A 19900-nucleotide genomic window follows, 5' to 3' on the forward strand; every position below is an offset into this window, starting at 1 on the left:
TGTGAAAGTGCGTCGCACAAGAGCCGTAAGAAAACATGAGATCGGAGATAAAGACGGGTCTCCCTTATCGCACACCACTAGATCAACCTTGCGTTCTAACGTCACCGGGGAATAGGGTAACCATAATATTTTTTCCCCAGAACGGGACATCTCAAGGAGATAGTTTACCCCCCACCCTTCCTGAAAAATCGGTTAGGTCTAATTATATACATTTGTTTGTTCAAATTAACGTATTGTTATTATTTATTACAAAATGGATCGCATAAATGATACACCATAAACTATCATTTAAATATGATCTCCCGTTGTCAAATGGTATTAATTATTATAATCTCGGTATAATTTACATAGCATTTCTCGTCCTTTGCGATCAACTTTTGATGTTATTCCTACGCTGGAGATGAGTAATGCCAGAAGTATATATCAGAAGCAGTGGCGTAGCGTTATAGTACGCCCGGCGTGCCCCGATTTAAAATTTTAAAAATGCGTAAATGCTGTAAATATAAAGTAAACCGTGACTAATTTCATATATGTTTGACCTTCTTGGCATTAAAATAGCTATTTTTCGCGATCCGCTTGCAACGCTCCACTAACAACACTCGTTCCAGCATATATTTTTTTTTTTCAATGCCTTTCCTGGCCGGACGCCAGGCAGGTTCGGCGTAAAGGACTCTATATTCCTTGCTGTCTATCTGGAGGGAAAGCTTGGACAGGCTTGGATCTCTACAGCACGCGCGCAATGCTCTCTCGTACGCCAGCGTACGGAGCAGAGGGCTATGTGATTGGGTCATGTGACCCTTCCTGCCTTCTGAAGCAGACGACAGCGGTAGAATTCCTACCCGGTTCTTCGCGCTCGTGCCACTCGTGCTATGTGATGCTACAATACGCAATATTGACTGACGTAACTTTACCAAATTCAAATATTCCACTTCTTAATGGCCACTGCATTGTATAATTTATCGCACGAACAGCGATGTGCGTTAAAAACTAAAAGATCAACACAGTTTTTGTCAAATAAGTTGGTGAAGTCCTTGGGGTAGAAATTCAGCATGTGGCTGCTCTACCACTTAACCTGCAAAACTATTATTTTTTATTAATATTATTATTTCGTTATTATCTAACTGCTTAATATTGTGTCAGTGGAAATGTTTAGTATTCATTTGAAAACTCTTAACATCGAATGGTCTCTGGACAAAATTATTTTAAAATGTTAATCAGCATTCTCAAGATGCAATAAACAGTGGTCTGAATTACTAATCGGCACTGTTACATCAGTAGAGTGTACGATAATTGCATCATCCACCCACCTCAGTGTCAGACTGTTTTGCACTGCGCGCCAAGACGACAGAGATCCCTGGTTCGAATCCCGGCGTGAGCACGGGTGTTCTTTGTCAGTGTCCCTTCTTCAATTTCATTACTCATATTCGCGATTAACCAAAAGTGGTAGAAAAGCGAAGTAAAATAAACCAAATCAATCAGTAGTTGGATCAGTAGAACAGCCGCAGGCTGAACCTCGCCCTTTAATAATGGAAAATTGAATTGAATTGAATCCACAACAATGACGTCTACTGTTGTGCAGAGGCGCTTGTGATTCAGGTAGGTTTTTTTAATGACTTGTGTCATGCCGAAAGGTATAAAAAAGGGTATAAAACACCAGAGTTCAAAACATTTGTGGCATAGTGAGGCATCTCATTTTCTAGATAAAACATGCATGGATGATGTTTTATTGAAAACCAAGCTGACTTCAGGCAAATAAACAATACCTGTGGCGACTAATACCATAAGTAAATTATTAAGCAAAAAAGGGCCAACCCTTCCTTCGGACTTGGCGTTCCCACCCGAAATGCCCATGCTACGCCTACTGATCAGCTTCTCGAGAGCAGCTTTATTCTTCATGGTTTATAAATCTCCCCGAAAACCTTACCCCACATATCAGACACGCAACTCATTTTCTTTGTGAGTTTGTGTCAAGACACAGAAATTATAAATTCTTCTTTCATTTCCGTAAGGAAACAGCATCTTTATTCACTGCTCTACAAATAATGGAACGCATGCATCTTTTCTAACATGAAATGTCTCTCAAATTTACACTTGATTTTCAAGGTAATTCCTAGATTTTTATAAAACGGGACAAATAGTGTTTTTTTTAATAATATGGGCGAAACGATCGGGACACGCCTCTGAAACGGGACTGTCCCGGTCAAAACGGGACATTTGGTCACCCCACCGGGGAATGCTTTTATTGTTAGTCTAAATGCCTAAGTTGTTAGGTTATGTTAGCTAGGTTTAGTTCTCTTAGCATAAATAAAAAAAAATCAGTGTATTTATGCTAATAGAACCAAGCCTAAGAGATCTAACCTAACAACGTAAGTAATCCTCGTCTGACGTCAGAACGCAAGGTTGCTATATTATTGTGCGATAAGGGAGACCCCAGGTGCCTGCAGTCTCGTATCACTCCTTGCTTTCGTTTTGAAGCCAGTGTACGGAGCTTAAGTTTGTCGGCGCCTACTTCAACCAATGACTTCACAGACAGAAAAACATCGCATAGGCTGCTGCAAGGGTATCCCTTATTGAACAACACTTTAGCAACCTTTCGTCCTGACGTCAGACGAGGAATGCCTACGAGGTTAGGTTAGGCCTGTTAGGTTAGGTTCCATTAGCATAAATACAATGATTTTTTTTTATTTAGTCTAAGAGAACTAAATCTAGCTACCCTAACCTGACAACGTAGGCATCTTGCCTAAAATTAAAAAGCTTACTCCCGTGACGTCAGAACACAAGGTTGCTCAAGTGTTGTGCAATAAGTGAGACCCCTGCTGCAAGCGCACGTGGGCTGGAAGGAGCATGGAAGTAGGCTCAAACTACAAACTCAAACTCGAGGTTTACTTTACACTTAAATACTACAAAACAAACTATAACTAGCTTTATTTACTTATGGAATATTATTCCTTCAGGTTTCCTGTCGCCTCTGTTAGTACAGCCGTGTGTTGAGCAGGCATCATTGCTTCCTATCTTATTCAAAAGTACACAAAATTACATACTTTCTTACGGTGTCTTCGAATGTTTTGGTTTTTCTTCTCCGGTTCTGTCACGTAACCTGGCTTCAGAAAGAGCGCGCAGGGCTTACTCCTCCCAATAAAGACATGGGGACTAAGATAAAAAGAAAGCAGTAACGATGGCTAGAAACTGCAAAGGATAGACGGTGTGAGCCAATAACAAACAACATCATGTCCTCTTTTTAGACAATCGGTACATCTAGGTGGATTTGCATTCCAGAATAAAAATGTCTGTTTCCTTCAAATCATTAACACAAAAATGTAAAATGTTAGCAAAAGTATAGCAAGTTACAATCCATCAACAGCGACCGATAAGTCGATATCAGAAATTTATACAGACCATTTTGTGCGTCCCGTCACCTTGGACTCGAACTTGTATCTACATTGATTTTGAACGTGCTATCGTGTAGAATGAATGCTACGTTGTTTATTTAGACTTGCGTTAAAAAATAGAAGTACCAAAACGAAAATGTATGAACTTAAAATCTCATTTTGTGAGTGGTTAATTATTTATCAAACTGTCTGGAGATACTGTAAAGACAGATATTTTTTCAAAGATGTTACACAAACATGTTGATGTAGAAATGTAATATGCGTCTTAATTCATTTTATTTTCTGCTGAAAATAAAAATAATTAAGATGTCCTATTTTTCACTTTAAGAAATATAGTAACCCAGTAACAGGCTATGAAGCCAGAGATTACAGGTTCGAATCCTGTCCAAAGCTTTGGTTTGTCTCATCATCCGTCATTATCATTCACACTCGATAAACTTAAAGAGGAATAGGATTTGGTCATAACTTCAAATACTTCTAGATTGCGCCACTTTCTTCACTTTTACATAACCTTTCTCCATGCCGCATTCTTTGGTTTGCATTTCAATGGCAGTGTTTCTCTAAAGTCACTGAAATACGTATACACTGGACTTATTACTTGTGAATCAACTCTGTCAATGATGATGATGAAAAATGATGTTCGCCTCGCTGGCAGATACTGAGCATGGGTGTTCTTTGTGAGTATCCCTTTCATCAATATCATCTAATCACCAGTCACTCTCGTCGTCGCGACTAACTTAAGTAGAAAGAAAAGCAATATGAAATAAGAAAAATTCAAATATCCCAAATCATGGACAGCTTTAAAACAATTCGGAAGAAACCCGTTCTTGTGCATTAGTATCATGATACAAGAATGTATTAGTTTCTTTGTTAACTTGTAACTCAAGTGTTGGAGCCCACTCAATGTTTTCCAAAAGTTGGCGCCCCTAAATGGCCTTATCAACAACTTTTTTCCAGAAAATACTTTGTTTTCGAAAAACGTCACAGAAACATTTAACAGAAATTATGTTGTTTTTTACTTTTTCAGTGCCTTCATTTTCAGAAATAAAATTAGCGTTCTTGTGAGAAACCAGCTTGTTCCCTTTACACAAATATGCAACGAAAAACAAAGGATTATCACGTGCTTGCGGAAAACCGATTTCCCATCGTATTTTTGTCGTTACAAGTCTCTGAGCAGCCGAACGGTAATAATCGTTAAGTTTTGACACCAAAGGAGAAAGTAAGAAGGAGCTGGCCATAAAACAGCATTCGACCAATAAAAGCCAACATTTATGCGGCTACGGCCGAGGTGCGAGCTTTCTTGTTTTCCCGTCGACCTCCCGTTTCTCGGAGCGGCAGCGTTTTGCACTTCACACATGGTGCTGCTTCTTTGTCGGCGTCCCAAAGCATGTGACTAAATGTTCGAAATAAGAAAAAATGTACTGAAAAAACCAAAGAAAAGGCCCTTTCCATGTCAATTCTGAAGGAGGTGGAAAATTTAATAGCAATGTTTTGTATTTTAAGTGTCCCAGTGCTTGCGCTGCCTTTGTTCGCAACGGCTCTTTGACTCTGCCGTCTTTGTTTGAGTGACAACGCAGCATGTAAGTCAATGTCTTCCGGCTACGTTGTGATCTGCTTATAAGAAGCGAGCACTTCTATTTGCATACGTGTAAGTTGAGTGTAGGCTTCAGTATTCCTGCCGCTACAAGACTTAATGAAATGACTATCGTTCTTCTAAGCCACTGGCGTACGCAGGATCAGTGGCGGCGATTGGGTTCTAAAACTGGGGGAGAGGGGTTCAAGGTGTCAAAATCATCGGGGGGGGGCAAAGACAGTTTATTTTCCCTTGATACATAAGGTTTAGCATGGTGCGGGGGCAAAGGTCACTAAAAGTGGGGTGCCGGAGGGGGCTGGAATTGTAAAGGTAGATATTTCTAGGAGGGCGGCATACACTGTCAAAATGTTTTATAATTGCCATTTTTAACATCTTAAAGGTTGTTCAAAGACCAAAAAAATGTAAATTGGGTCATTTGAAGGCAGAGTTTCACTTCTGCCACTTGTTATCCTGAGTTATCCACTGCTTTCATTTGAATTTTTATATTTTTTCCAAATTTCGAAAGGGACTGTAGCCCCATCAGCCCCTCTCTGCGTTCGCCAGTGTTCTAAGCCATATTTAGAAAAATATCATACGGACTATATATGTGTGCATTGATGGCTTTAAAGGGAGGGGCACATGGTGACTAAGTATTATAAAAGGTATAGATATTCCTACGAACAGAAATGTTCGAGCAATATTTTTTCCAAATAGTAAAAGATTAGAAGAAAGTCTAGTGCAAGTACATTAATTAGGACTATATTTTCTAGACACTTCAATAGGTCGACATCGGTAATCGAATCCGGGACTTGTTGAATACAAGGCTTTTATGTTAACTGGTGATTACACAAAGCAAGAGCATTCCAAGTCAAATACAGCGTGTCCACAAAGTCCTGCTACCGTTATAATGAAACTTAACTCCTAAACTATATGAGATAAAGACATGCTGTTTTTTGCAACGTATTCTACAGCTCTCAAAGTTTTATTTACAATTACAACACTTCCACATGCTCCCCGTTAGTATACCACCACACACATTGTGCCTTCTCCTGTGCTGTCGTCATTGTCACTCACAACATAATCTGCAAAAAAAAACAATAAAAAATTTAAATAATAATAATAAAATACCACTAGCTGTAGAACACGTTGCACAAAACCGCATGTCTTTTATCTCATATAGTTTAGGAGCTATGTTTCATTGTAATGGTATCAGAACTTTGTGGACACGCTGTATATCCGATGTTTGTAAGCTGTAACAATTTTTCCTGAGGAAATGAATTCTCAAGCATTATCTCTTTCTTTCTGTAATCATTGTTGATACAAATAAGGTAGAACAACTTCTGTTTTACAAAAATCTGTAATCAAAGGGTTTTTGAGTTTGTTTCGGATTCCACTTTGAGGTCCAGTATTCATTAGTTTATGTGATGACAAATTTAACCTAAAAATACATTCTTGAATTGTCTTGATATAAATATTGTGTGTGTGTGTTTGAAGTTGTGTATAATATCTAGAAAAATATAGGCCTACACGTTACTTTTGCAGTGTTACGTCTTATAAGACGTAAAAAAATTCTAGATCCTTCTTTGTATATGTGTGTATTATGAATAATATACGTCTGTAAATAATTGATTTGCTTAGCGCGTCACGAATCAAAGACCCTGGGTTCCATGTAAGGCATGTTTCCTTGCTCCTTCGTTTATTAAGTCAATTTACCACTCATCGTCGTTATTCAACTTTTTCTTAGCTTTATATCGCCTGATGCTTCTTTCCTGGCATTTGCTTCCACTTTTACAAGCTTCATAACTGCATAATACTGATAATATAAATTAGCAATTTTTTGAAAATCGTCTCTATTAACACAGAGCTACAAAAATTATGTCAAATAGCCAAAAATACAACTCAACATTCCTTTTTTAACATCTTAATTACATCAAACCAATAAGATTGCCTAGCGATTACAGACGCAAAACTGCTCCAACTTGAAGACGACATAAGTTCATTCCGAAAGCGTCCTTTCGTTTAGTGCAATCGTTCAAGTTCAGAGAAAGTTCAGATGTTCGAATCCAGGTGTAGGCTGAACTATCTACCAAGAAAGTTTTTCACTATCATCACCTTCACGGATCTGCATAATGTCAATTATGGGCAGTAAAGTATTCAGTGGTCGGGCGAAAGTTGACGCATTTCAACAAGCCTCTGCACTTTACAGTCATCGAGATAGGACGGTGGAGGAATGTCTTGCAATGCAAACGTCTTATTGAATCTAGAACATAGTTATACATTAAATTTACCTGTTTTGTGAACACTTTCAAGTTAAAATGACAAATTAATTTGAATGTGAGATGTAAAGATGCTTTTACTTGTTCATTATTCGTATAAAAATAAGTTAAATGTCGTAAAATGCAATCGTTACGGTCCGGCTTTCAAGACTTCGACGAAGTTTTACTTTTGAGCAGCTCTCTTCGGCTTTTATCCGAGTTTGTGATTTTATGGCTTCTCATGTGAGTCGTCTTCAAGAAAATCGGTAAAGTCAACGAATTTAGTAGTGCTGTGTAATTTATACAACACAGTTTTGATTCGCTCATGTTAACGTTTTTTGAAAGTATTTAGGAAAGCTTTCACTTTTACTAAGAAGAATTAGTCTAATTACACAAAGTAATAGAAAAATGTACCTAAAAACAATTCAATAGTATCGTTTGAACTACACCTTGAATAAAAAATGTTGTATAAAGAAACAGCACTACGAAGTGAGGCGAGCGTACTACAGTTAGCTTCGAACTTGAGATCGGTTAACTGCCAAAGTAACGTCAGTGGAATCCATTGACTTTATCATCCTAGGATCGTTTGGTAGTTTTTCCGAACAAGCACGGAAACTACCGAAAATTCCCGAACATCTCTTCTTCAAAGCCAATACTAGGTGTAGATCCAGGTGTTTATATCACGTTCCTTGTAACAGATGAAGATAATCCATTTATATTGCACACCCCTGCTAAACATTCCTAAATTAGGAAATCATATAAAAATAGAAACATCCTCGGACTAACATTACAGTAACCACTTGACTATCTATAGAAATAACTTCTTTGCTGGCCGAGTGCGTTAAATACTTGATGTTCTCTCCATCGAAGTTTCCATGTTCAATTTTGTTTCAGTCCGTCATGGCTTCCCCAACAGTACATTGAATAAATCAACATCATCATCGAAGGTGCAGTTTGATGTAGCTCTAAACGAAATGAATGAAATAATACCACCGTGAGAATTGATCGATTACCAACCAAAGATCTGCTGATACGATACGCAGGATAAGCACGAAAACAAACTTGAATTATATAGGCGTGACTTGGCGGGGGCAAGGAAGGGACAAATTTTTAAGTTTATTAAGATTTATAAGTTAATAGTACTTTTGCAAAGTAATGAGTAATTTTTATGATTTTGCAAATGTTACAGCAGTTAGCAAAATAGTCCTGGACCCTGTTTTTTTTTATGGGATGGAAACTTTGATTCTTCCCCTCCCCCAAAGTTGAGCCAATCAGGTTTATCCAGAATTTGCCATTTGGGGGTATGTACGTTCGTATTTAGGGAGGGAGGGGTTTAATTGTAAATTTAGAGCCAAAAGCACCATAAATTAGGCCACTGGACTCAAGTTCTATTCGGTCCCCCCAAAGTTAGGTACCAAGTTACGCCCATGTTGAATTATTATTATTATTATTATTATTATTATTGTTGTGTTTACGAAGAATATTACAGGAAGTATATCGATAAAATCAACATTTCTCTTTTTATTTATGTAACTTGTGTACGGAACCGAAGAGGTGAGAGAGAGAGGATAAGAAATTAACTTCCAGCAACAGTTAACTCCAATGACGGATGATCAATCATATAAGCTCATTTGCAAACTCATTTGCACCATCAGCTGTTGATTCTCGGCATCGCCGCAAACGGCGCTCGCCTCGCACGGCGCATGCGCGGGGAAGATGAGGTCAAAGCCAAAACAGGTGCTTGGGAGCGATGACTTTCTCGAGTTCAGTTGGTCGCAGTGTGTTCAGGTAGCAGGAGCAGGGAGAGGAGCGTGTCCGGGCTTGTTTGGAGGGAAGAGGCGAGAACTCTCGGAGACTAGAGCGAGCGTGTGGAGAAGCAGCTCTCTCTCCTGATGTGCCATATTACCCCGCTCTAAAGTGCGAAAGGAAAGTTTGCTTGGGATTCCAGTTGTGATAGTGAAAGTAACTATGTCGTGTACGTGATGGAACTGGAGTGTTTTATTATTTTTATATATATTTTTTTAACGAAATGATTCCCCCTGTCATTGTCGAAGTGTAGCCAGTGAACGACAAAAATGAGTGTCAGGAAGTTACGGGCAGATGCAACTTAGTGGCCTGCGTAACTCTAGGTAAGGATTATATTTATTTACATTTATATGGTGTAAAGGTGAGATATTGAAGGTACCTGTTGCACAGTTTTAACGACGAAATTGATGAAACGCCAGGGGTTCCGGGTTCGGATCCGGCCCAGTGCATAGGAGTTCATCTTGAATGCCCCTTCATGAATTACATCATATCATCACACATTCTCATCGTCGCAATAAGCCAATAGTGGCAGAAAAGAGAAGTCAAATAAATCAAACCAATCAAATTTATGATGCTCATGCTGGGTCTACATCACTTCCTAATCAAATACTGAAATTTGTGGTAATATCTTCCTGGAGCTGGTAGAATAATTGCCCTGATAATTTATGTTACTGGGTTCATACATTTTTCAACAATATATTTGCTTGGAGGACACACAGCACTATCACTTACCAAATAAAGAAATATATAGTTTTAAATTGTCTTCATAAAATATACAAATTATATACTTTAACATTAAAAATTTCAAGTCCAAAAATAAAGTGCATGAAATAAAAGCAGAAAAATTGAAACAAATATAAAGAAGTACACTTTCGTGATCCTGATTTAGGTCGTGACCTGAGGGTTGAGATCTACTGTGAATACAATGGACACCCACCCATACACATAATATTGTGGTCACACTTAGGCATATTCAAGAATATATGTGTACACATTTTAAAGTTCTGCAAGATCCACTTGATGCACGAAGCTTAATTTCTGACCCAAACGGAAATGAATTGCGTCTTTGATTCATCGTCAGAATATTGTTTTAAACTAATAAGAAATGTACGTAAATTCTTTAACTATAATTATGTTTTATATTACTGACTAGCTCTTAAATATTCATATGTGCCATTCATGAATTTCATAATTAGTATCTTTCGCATAACTTGATGCAGTTTTATATTTTTTCCCATGTATTACTCTAAAGTATTTGTGCAAGATAACTGTTTTCTCTTTTTAATCGTTAATTTTTCGATTGTGGTAATCAAGATGACCATGAAAGTAATGCAAATACGGTATTTGCACCTGATTCGAACCAATGGCATTTTCGAGCGGCTTTTTTACACATTTCAAGATTTTATAAATTGTAAATATATTTTTGTCAGTACTGGAATCGATAGTCTGAGATGTCTTAGAATTATTTGGGAAGCATATTTTATAAAACAAGCACGTTATATTATTAGCATTATTGAAGTTTTTAAAGAATACGTCAAATATTTACTTTTGCAACAGTTTAAAGTTCACTTTATGCTCAGATAGGCTAATCTGATCTTGACCTACAGTTTAAAGTAGGATCCGAGCCAGTGTGCTATGTGACTCCACGGGTATCGAAACCGGAACCTTTTTGCGTGCCAAAGTGGGCGCTGGTGGCGTCATAACTCCTTTTGGTCCGGCATTCCTAAAAAAGAACGTCAAACTGGGAAAGATGGTATTTAAAAACAGTAAAATAACCCCCCACACCCTTTCCAAAATCTGTGCACACCATTCATTCACTGATTACAAGACGACAACGTTACCATAACGCCATTTGGGAAGTCCGAGGAATAGTTTAGAGAAACTTTTATCTAATCAAATCCCATTACAAAAAGTCTTCTAAGAGTTGCAAGTGAGTTCTAAAAATTGTTCATAATTAACTTTTGGTAGTGATCAAAAGTAGTTTTAGGAAAGTAACCCGAAAGTGTTATCTTTTTCTTTTTTCACATTAAGGAGAAGGTAAATGGTGCGATTTTCGGTTCTTTTGCTCAAAAAGGTAACATATTTTATGCAAAATTACGTTCTCACTATTTGGTTAGAAATTAATGGGAAGTACTCTTACGAAACGGATTTTTTTTAGTCTGGGTGTATTGACACTAATTACGTTACTGGTACAAGTTATCGACGCCAAGGGTCCCGGGTTCAAATCCCGCTCGGGCTTGGTTGTTTGTGAATGTCCATTCATCAATTTCATCACTCATCCCCATCTTCGGAAATTAGCCAAGAGGCACAAAACGTGAAGTAAAATAAACTAAATCCATCAATCAGTGTTACAAGTTATAACAAATACAACCAGCTCAATGGCCGAGCGCGTTAACTCGTCGACTTCCGGATTCTCCCCAGAAGTTCCCGGGGTACGTACAAGGACCGATCTAGGCATGGACGTCGTGGTTTATTATTCACATTTTTTAAAAAATAGTAATATTTTATCCACCTCTGTATTTCGATTAATTTAGAGAGCAACGTTTGTTCTTCAAGAATGTGTTTTTACATAAGTAGTGCTATTAACTGTAAATGAAAGAGGACGTTGAGTGGCGCCGCCACTGTCTAAAAGAAGAAATAATGCAAGAAAATCCGCAAGACAGATCTCGACGGTTAAAATTTACATGTAATGGAATTCTTGCTGAATGAGAACTGTGTTCGTTGAAAGTCATTGAATTATATATTCATGTGGAGAGTGGTTTTTCTTTTTTTTTTAAACCGTGAATAATAATAAGAAAAATATTTCGTGTGAGAAAATTCGTTCGACCCAAGATGGGGAAATCGTATTACGATGACAATCAACATAAGAAAGGATTATTTAAAGTCAGAGAGGCGGTGAGGCCAGACCAGTCGTTGCCATACAGAGAAAATTGTTTCCTGCCCAGAGGACGGACAACATATGTGATAATCTCCACACGGGCCCCTCCTCTTCCAGCTGAAGAATGTAATTGACGCCCGTGAACTTGACTTTCCTTCCAAATACGGAGACGAAAACCAAAGGTTTCCAGAGCATTCACCTACTTTCTTGTTTGTTCTCCTTCCCACCTGCGTTTGCTCTACGTGTCTACGTCTGATGTTTAAGTCTGTATGAAGATATGGTTCAAAATCCATTCGTTAATTGTAATGAACATTCTGAACACACGTTCCTCGATAAGCGAGGGTCAAATAAATGGCGCCGCGAGAGGCAAGGGCGTCGTTTAAGGGGGCCCCCAAAATTTCCCATGGCTTACAGGAAAATTTACTTAAATATTATAAAATACCTCCAAATTAATGATTTTAAAACTTGCAAAACTTCATATGGCACATAAGTTATATGCAATGAATTTTATTAATACATACATACAGGATGATTCAAAAGTCTGGTCCCATAGGACAACTCTATGTGGACACACATAGCGAAAAATAGAAAGAGCGGAAAGTTGTTGAAAATGTGTGAGCTTCAAACTAAGGTGCTGGAATTTTCAACCGTTCAGGCTATACACTGATACGAGACTCAATGGTAGCCGAAAATCTCTTGTTGCCAAATGCTTCGTCCGAGATATCGTACGATATTGCAATTCCGTGTTGTACTAGTCAAATTAACCAATGAAATTGCTGACGATATTTACAGGCAAAGTGAAAAAGCTAAACATGTGATATTTCCATCTGGGTGCTTGGTTTGATTCGTTTTTTTTTCTTGTTAATTGGCGTCCCTTTTCTGCCATTTGTGGCTAATTGTTACGATGAGGATGATGCAATTGAAGAAGGAACGCTCACAAAGAACATGCATGCCCATTCCGGGATTCGAACCTGTACCCCTTGCGACGTATTGCGCAGTGATAACTTATTGGGCCAGGGGATTGAAAGTTCGTATTTAATGGTGATAATGGTAAATTACATTTATAGCCAAAATGACCATGAATTGGGTATTTGAGAAAACGTTGAAATTTTGGTAGCTGTTAGGGGTGTGTGGATAAATGACTGGACAGGCTTCCATTGATTGATTTATTTTACTTCGCTTTTCTGCCACTTGTGGCTAATCGCGAAGATGATGATGAATGGTGATAGGACGAGATGGATGAAAGGAAAATCACAAACACAAATGGACAGCGCGCAAGACGAGCTAACGGGGGAGTATACTGGCTGCGAGTCTAGACGCCAGAGCATCGCTAGTCTTCGAAATGCAGTCCAGGGTGTGCTACATGGAAGAGAGTTTGACATTAGGGTGTCTAGAGAAAGGATCCCCCCTTACACCCTACTTTCCTCCATGTACTTGTACAAATAGTTAACAATTCGGTTAAAATATGTGCGGTAAGAAAAAAATTGAAGCGAATTTTTAACGAAGCTTTTTTTTTTCTTTCTTTGAGCTGACCACGTTTTAATTATCAGCACTGACTACAGGAAGCGCCAGTTTCGCTGTCCGAGTAAGAAATTCTATTTCGTGCACGTCCCCTCGGTGGAATGTTAATCGTTGGCTTTTCGTTGGGAGCTGTTCTCACGAAATACATGAACTCCCTCCGCCCAGATCTTTTTCCTTCCCGTCCTCAGCTGACAAGTCCCTTCGTTGTTTTCGGTGAAGACACCGCGAGTGGTTGTCCCTATGGAAAGGAATGCCATATAAAAGGTTCCTTCTGATGTTCGCCATCTACTCCCATTGCACGCCCCGCGGGGAGTAGCTTTTTAAAAAACTCGCGCCCGACTGTCAACTGTCATGTTTATGTTGTATTCGGCGGCAGTTCCTTATGCTTCTTGTCAGCGCCGATGTATACTCCGGGAGGAACGATTCGAGACAGTCTCCCATTTCAGTGTTGCCATTTTGCGATGACTGATATCAAAAGTCATCCAAAGATGGCAATACTAAATGGTTTCTTTCAAGTACACTTTATCCTCAGATAGGCTAATCAAAACTGGACCTCCAGTATATTCCTCCAAAAGGTATCGAACCCAGGACCCCTTGATTACAAGGCAATGACGATAGCACTACGCCATCGGGGAGGTCCTTGGACCTACAGTGAGATCCATTGTACTGAACTAGGATGAAACCTGTGACCTCTTCATTGTCGTGCCTTTAGGTTACCCATAACGATGAGTAAGCGAACATGAAATGTAACATCCAATTATTTACCTGGAAGGACTGGCGCAAATTACACTAGTTGCAGAATTTGAACCTTCAACCTCCCGTACATGACTTTCGCTGTGGATGGAATGAATAATGAATGGTTTGATTTATTTTACTTAGCGTTTTTGCCACTTTTTGTCTAATTGCGAAGACGAGGACGGCACACAAGTCCCACAGACGATAATACTACCGTGGATCTAGACGCCAGAGCCTCGTTAGTCTGCCAAATGCAGTCCAAGGTGTACTACGTGGAAGAGATGTCGACATTTGTGTGTCTTCGCAAAACCCCTTACACTTCTCGCTGTTAATGGGATTTCCACCTTTAACTTCGACTTTTTTAGTTTTGTAGACAGACTAGACTTACAGTTTGAAGTGGGAGCTAAATCACTGTGCATCCACCAGGTATCGAACCAGGAACCCCTTGATTACAATACAACGTCGGGGAGGTCTTGTGAGGATTGGAGGTGTGTAATCAATAGGCCTTGTAAATAAACCACTTATTGTTGAGGATTATTAGTTTTGCGTGTTTTTTTAATCAAAGTCAATAATATTTTAAGGTCTTTATACATCCAAGACGATCTTTAATAAGTGACTATTTGAAAAGTAGTCTTTGTCTTTGAGTCATTTATTGATTTTTTCTCCTTTCGATATACTATGCAAAAGATTTTTCAATAGATCATCCTCATGCATAATATGTTCTTCTGTTAAAAATCATAGTTTTGCGTTTCTACTGTGCTCCAAAGCTTTTAATTATAATTTTAAAAAAATGATTCGCTGATCAGCCTCAACACTGGTAAAAAAATAAATCCCTGTAAGTAGTTACTTAACCGTATAGTTTGCAACACCGCAGTAGCTACAGCAGCAGGCCTTACTGATGGTACTGTAATTGCATTTCAGCCGATTGGAGGTAAAAGTATCGTGTACAGAAGCTAGCCTGTTATTGGATGGTTCAAGGTCACGGGGTCCCGTTTTCATATCCTGCTTCTGAGTCTGGAATGTTGGGCCAAAGACACAGATGTTTTGTCAAATCGTCATAAGATGGTGTTAAATGTTGCAATCTCGAAAGGAAGGACTACAAGATCATCCCTTTCAGATATTAGAAAATAAATATAGAAAAATATTAGTAAAAATAAAGTAATGCCGGGGACCATCACTGCAGGCCTTTCTGTTCTGGAATGCACGCGCATGCTCTATGTACGCATGCTTTCTAGAGGTAGTTGCATTTAACATAAAATACGCCCTAAACACTTCCCTAACACACTTATTTGATCTATTCTTTTTAGTTTTCTTGCTTGGTAGGCTGGACTACGGGTAAACCCCTCCTCCCCCTATCTTTGCGACGTCACTGCATCAAAACAAGAACACATCATATTGTGCTCTCGCTAGACAACGAGTATTGAAACAATGCGCGTCCTGAGGAAACAGGGATGACGTAAACAGGATGTGCACTGAAACAACAAGGAGTATTTTTTTCTCCTTTTCTTTTCACAAGGATTACGAGATATTGTGTACAGCCAGTAACAAAAGTTTGCTGCTCCCGTTCGTCAGACAGCTTACCTCGCAATAATCTTACTCTTATCCAGCGCGGAATGGTTGAATTGAAGCAAATTCTCAGAATTTGTATCGTTGTTGGTTTTCGCTTCCTGATTGCAAGGGGTTTACCTGCAGGTTGCTAGGATTACAGATTGAGTACGCTTGCCTTGGTCTGTTCGCTACGCGTTTACAGCAAGGTTGCTCGTTGGTGTAGAACGCTGGCGAACAATCACTCGTAAGGAATTAGAGAGGCGTGAAGGAAAAATGAAAGTGGGGTTATTATTTACATCTTATCACTTCCAATTTTACTGGAATTATATTTTTTTCTGCACTGTGACTTCAAGCACAGAAACTATTTAGGCGGACAATACACACAGTTAACCCTAGCTTACCCGTGCTGTACGAGAAACGTACTTACCAGAGGGGGCGCCTCACAGGCCCACACTTCTTTTTATAACCAATGTATTCATGGGCAATATAACACCAGAACTAATGCATAGGAAAGGAACTACACCTCAGAAGTCACGTTATATTGTTTACATTAACTCCATTCTTGCAGTGGATGAAGAATAGTCATCTATATTTTACTAACGGCATGTATAGTAAACTAATAGTTTTTATAGCTTATTTGCCAATAAGTGGTTAATAGTAATATGCGTCTGGTCGTTTGCACACATACATGTAAAATGATGAGAAAAAAACTTATTTAAAGTAAAGGACGTTTAATTATTAAGAATTGCCTGTGCTCCATGGTTGATTGGAAAAAGGGGGGGAGGGTACCTCTCGCTTCCAATTGCCACTGCCGTTATGTTTGGCGATAGCATCGAACTTGCTTTCCCAAGATCAAATAACTCAGAAGGAAACTCAATCCTGCATTGTCTTGTCTGCAGATATGCTGTTAACTGCTGTACACTTAACTACTATGGATCTGTATGGGCACCACACCACGCTTTGCTTCACTGATTTATTTTTGTCCTAAATTGAAAGGCATAGCGTGACGAATCGAATGCAAGTCAGGAAACAATGCATCTGCATTTTGCGGTGCAGAACTATGTTACTTGCATTCAGTTCAATATGGTGCTGTCGGCAAAAGACAATGATCAAAACAGACATTGTTATTAGTGATACAATGTGTGGAGATCCATTGCAGGGGAAATCATTTACAGGAAAAAATGCAAGTGACACTGTCGCAGTGAAAGTATATACTTTCAAAAGAATTTGATGCACTTTGAATTTCAACCATAAAGTTTACTTCGTGTGTGAACACTGTTTATTTCTCGATTTAGATACGAGCATTGCGCTTTGCCCGTCGACAGGCCCGTACCCAGAATTTTTTGAGGGGGGCAGATCCGAAAATGTATCTGTGTGTGTTTGTGTGTGTGTGTATATACAGGGAGTCCATAAAGTCCTGCAAAAAACTAAAACTCTATAACTTTTTAGCTGTTGCGTTTAACAATACACATTTTTTGTGTGAGAAGGGTGGAAGTTTAAAGTTTTGTTCTGGCCACACTGCTCAGTGACGCTTGCACTGGTAATCACGTAATCATGTGACTTAAGATGGCGTCCATCCAGGAAAGGCACAGTGTGCTCTGTGGTTTGCAGTGTTAAAATCTTGTGTTTAAGTGCAGAGAATGTTCCAGACAACATATGGGAAACCACCCCATATGGGGGGTTGAAAATCCACACGAGTTTGAAGTGCAAACTCGGGGTAGTCCCAATGTGAATGTGTGGTGTGCGATTTCAATGGACCACATCATTGGTCCATTTTTCTTCGAGGAAGACACGGTAAATGGCAACAACTATCTGAACTTGCTACAGACATTCCTTGTGCCAGAACTTAATAGGTTAGGCATCATCAATGACGTCCACATGCAACAAGATGGGGCGCCGCCGCATTTTGCCCTTGAAGTTCGGCAGTTTCTTAACGAACAATTTCAAGGTAGATGGATTGACCGAAGAGGGCCCACACCTTGGCCTGCAAGATCACCAAAGTTGCCACCTTGCGATTATTGGTTGTGGGGACATGTAAAGACCGAGGTGAATTCACGGAAATCAGCTAATCTGGACCTAAAAGAAAAAAATAAGAGATGTTATTTTGAATATCCCAGGAGAGCACCGTCAGCATGCAATTCTCGGTTTCACAAAAAGACTGCAACAGTGTTTGGACGTGAATGGTGCACAAGTGGAGGTTTAGCGATGAACCTAACAAGCAGGAGATAAACATTGAACCTTGCTGTAAGTACACACAAAATATTTTGTTAATAAACTTAATAGTTTTCAAGTTATAGAGTTTTAGTTTTTTGCAGGACTTTATGGACTCCCTGTACACACACAGAGATAGAGAGAGAGAGAGAGAGCGAGCGTAATATAACAAAATACGTAGTTCAAACAGTTCTGTGTTCCGCAAATTAACATATGTTTTCAAATTTCCTTTAATTGTGTTATTCCAGCACCATTGAAAAGTCATGATAACTCTATGTTTAGAAAACAATATATTTATAAATTAAATGTTACACATTCACAATTATTATTACAATAAGGAACATGTCTAAATGTGAGTTAACAAAAGAAAAATAATGAGACATTTTAGCATCACGACTGCAGTTCGAAGGAAGTCGGGACAAGGATTAAAAGTAACGCAATGTCCTGACTAAATCGGACGTCTAATAGTTTTGCATCAATGGTTATGAAACTAAAACTATCCAATATTGCACATTGGAGACTTGTGTTAGCTTTCCTCTCTCTACAACAAACACGTTCATTTATGCATGAACAAATTTAAGTATTTACAAATTTGAAAAATCGTGAATGTTATTTTCGTAGTTCTTTATAGGTTCACATTTAAATATTTCATGGTTGGAGGGGGAGGCATGACCCCTCCCCTGGGTACGGGCTGCCCACCGAACTCGGAAGTCTGGTGTTCGAATCCAGTAGCATCACTGAAGAATTACTTTAGGAAGAGCTCAAGTTTGAATTAAATTTGTTCAGGTGGACTGTTCTTTGCTGATCACGGTTGCTAATAAGATGCTCTCACGGAAATATGTATTTTGGCAAAATATTGCTATGCACTAATTGACTGCCAAGTTATTCCTCTGTAGTATTGGCATAGTGACCACAAAGAGAAGAACCTTCAGCTAACATCCATCGCGCACCTTCCTCTTCATCTGTTCAACTCGGGCCATACGGAAGTCTGCTCCCCTCTGCCCCTCCCCTCCTCAAGCGAGAACGATGCACAATAAACACGATAGATGCAGACAAATTATAAACTTTATTTATTCAACTAATTACAAAGTTAGTTAATTGAGTGATTGATTTGATATATTTTACTTCGTTTTTCTGTCACTTTTGGCTAATCGTGATGTGGATGAGTGATGATATAATGAAATTGATGAAAAGACAATGACAGGCCGGGAGTAAATGAATTGAAATAAGCAACAACAAGAATAAAATGATATTGTCAATAATGTGCGGAGAAACAAAACCAAGGGAATCGAGAAAGCAGGAGGAACTTGGGAGTTAGTATAAAGAAGTGATAGGCTAAAATAGGAACGCGAAATGTTTTGAGAAGTAGTGAAACTGTTATGTGCAACCGTTGGTTAAGCTTACGATCTAAATGTTGGAGTGTGTGTGTCTGCATTATTGTGATGGTTATAAAGTAGGAAGTAAACAAGTTTAAACACCGACGTTTGTGGGAACTTCATTGTTTCTTGCGTCGAGCTTGATTTTCCGTACTTATGCCCGTGTGTGATTCAGGAGATAAGAGATTGAATATGTGAGGATGTGTGTGTGTGTGTGTCTTTGTATGTGAATATCATCGATGGACTTTTAACTACGTTAGAAGCACATGCATATAACATAGCCTGTGCAAGACACTTCGAATATCCCCGAAACACATTTTGCCCTGAGGTATTAACCAAAACAATAAGTGATGGAAAACGACCTTGTTTCCACAGCTTTTGTTAGAGTCTTCAGCACGAAATACAGGCAGCATCTAATAACAGAATCACGCAGCAATGCCGCCCTCTACCCCGCATAGGTCCCCATGCAAAAACATGACACAGTTGGATGTGCTGAACGTGTGCATTGTTCAGAGAACTCAACGAAGCCCGAAGTCCCGACTGCTTCTAGATTCCCAGACAGTGTTGCCACAATTGAGGGTAAAAATTCCCTTTTTTACCCGGTTTTC

At 39.0% G+C, this 19900-nt stretch overlaps 1 protein-coding gene across 9 annotated transcripts in view; it reads left to right on the forward strand.

Moving 5' to 3' along the window:
• Positions 1-19900, forward strand: part of LOC145998714 (uncharacterized) — a 372904-nt gene that overhangs the window by 165177 nt on the left and 187827 nt on the right. Inside the window, exon 1 of one of the 9 annotated variants that reach the window (XM_083135297.1) lies at positions 9005-9346. The exons of the other annotated variants lie outside the window; for them this stretch is intronic. The gene's annotated coding sequence lies outside the window, so the exon portion shown is untranslated. Of the gene's footprint in view, positions 1-9004; positions 9347-19900 lie in introns of those variants that run through there. 9 annotated transcript variants of the gene reach the window in all.

This window comes from Lepisma saccharinum, chromosome 1 (assembly GCF_977018435.1).
Source record: "Lepisma saccharinum chromosome 1, izLepSacc3.1, whole genome shotgun sequence".
Classification (NCBI taxonomy): Eukaryota; Metazoa; Arthropoda; class Insecta; order Zygentoma; family Lepismatidae; genus Lepisma; species Lepisma saccharinum.